The 1,993-nt window shown below is 31.7% G+C and overlaps 1 pseudogene; it reads right to left on the reverse strand.

Moving 5' to 3' along the window:
• Positions 1-1,343: 1,343 nt before the first annotated feature.
• On the reverse strand, positions 1,344-1,462 carry LOC123391126 (annotated as a pseudogene).
• Between the last annotated feature and the right edge of the window lie 531 nt (positions 1,463-1,993).

The following is a 1,993-nucleotide window of genomic DNA, read 5'->3' on the forward strand; positions in this document are numbered from 1 at the left end:
ATTCTGAGATATCTAGTTTTATATACTATTAGCAACAGAAATCACAAATGAATTTTTTAAACTATAAAACAAGCATTTAAAACTGAAAATTTTTACACTAGAGTTAGTCTTAAAAGAGCAGGATTATTTTAATAGTTCAGAGTAACTTCAAAATGCAAATCAGTTTAGGAAATAATTTGTAAGAGTAAAATATCCAACTACAATTTCCTTATTTACACCCTATTTTTTAAAAATTTGATCACCTAATGGAAGAAAAACCTTAAAAATATGAGTTTTCTACTTTTAAAAGCTTTAATTGCTGTGGGTAATGACTCTGAAAAGAAATTATATTTTTATTGCCTGGGACGTTTCTTCCATAGCAGAATCTGTTCATCATAGCAGTGCAAGTCTTGGGGGATTGTGTTAATGGACCATGCTGCCACCAATAAACACCTTGAATTGGTAGTTATTTCTGAGAAAAAGGGAGTCACTTTTTATAGACTGGGTCTTTTAAATGCACTGTGAAATAAAGGGCACATAAGCTTAAGAGTAATTATTCCCATTATGCATTCTTTTATGACTCAAGATACTGAGATAACCAGGAAAATAAATGTAAAATAACCATGTATGGAAAGCTCATCAAGGATGAGATTCTCAAAGAGTGTATTAGATGAAGAAATGTGAATAAATAATGCATTTATAATAGTTTTAAAAATCAATCATGTCATGAAAGAAACAGAGAAATATTTTATTAATTTATATTTAATATCAGTAAGTGACTAAACTATTTCCTATGACAGATTATATATTTGAGGGGAGGGGGTCATTAGTCTTTTACATCCAGTGTGTAAGTTCTATAATTCAGGATCCTTCAAGAAAATCACAATTTTCATATTAAAAGTAAATCTCTACTCTCTAAAGAAAAAAATAACAAGATATTAAGACTTCATACTAAAGTTTCATAGAAACCATTCTGTATGATTTCATCATCCCCTACTATGTCATCTCCTCAAAAGAACTTTTGATTTTTTTTCAAAGATTTTACTTATTTATCTGAGAGAGAGAAAGCAAGCACTAGTGGCAGAAGGGACAGAGGAAATGGAGAGGAGAAGCAGACTCTCCACTGAGCAGAGAGCCTGATGTGGGGCTTGATTCCAGGACCCTGGGATCATGACCTGTGCCAAGGCAGACACTTAACTGACTGAGTCACCCAGATGTCCCTCAAAAGAACTTTTTAAATAAAAGAAGATAAATATTGCTGCCATGTTCAGTTACATGGCATGCTTTGGAACTAAAAATCAAGAATTTTACACCTAAAAATCAAGTATTTTCTTGTCCTTCAATTACATATTTTTGAATAAACTATAAATTGAAATCGGGGTGGGAGATTTTTCACCAATTCCCATGTCATCCTTGTGTAGATGCCATGCTAATCTTCCTTGTATTTTTCCAATTTTAGTATATATGCTGCCAAAGTGAGCACTGGGAAGGGAGGTTTTCAATATAAAATTATTTAATATTGAAGGGAAGTGAGGAAGAATGTTTAGTTTATTTAAATAAAGTACGATGACAACCTAAGTATTTCAAAACTATCAATATATTTAAACCATCAAATATACCATCAAACCATCATATTAGATACTTTACTTAATTTCTGGCAATTCTTGCCATATTCTTGCCATTTTTCAAGGGTTTTCTTTTAATGAATACTTGACCTTAAGAAAACATTCTATCTTTTGAGTTCCTGGACTAGTTAACTTTTCGTTATGGCTACAATTTGTTTTCTGTCTATTAGTCATCACTGGGATAAAACGAGGTATTATATAAACAGTGAAGACAGATCTTTAACTTAGATTTCCTTGGGGAACTAGGGACAGTGAAAGGTCACCAGGTTGTCAATAAGCTTAGTCTTAAAGAAGAATTAGAGAAACATCAGTGAAAGTGTTGATGAAAACATTCCAGAAAGAACAATTAGAAAATGTGCAAAGTCATGAAGACATAGAAACACATAATT

The sequence above is a fragment of the Mustela putorius genome, unplaced genomic scaffold (assembly GCF_011764305.1).
Source record: "Mustela putorius furo isolate JIRA1106 unplaced genomic scaffold, ASM1176430v1.1 tig00000179_pilon_pilon_pilon, whole genome shotgun sequence".
NCBI classification, from domain to species: domain Eukaryota; kingdom Metazoa; phylum Chordata; class Mammalia; order Carnivora; family Mustelidae; genus Mustela; species Mustela putorius.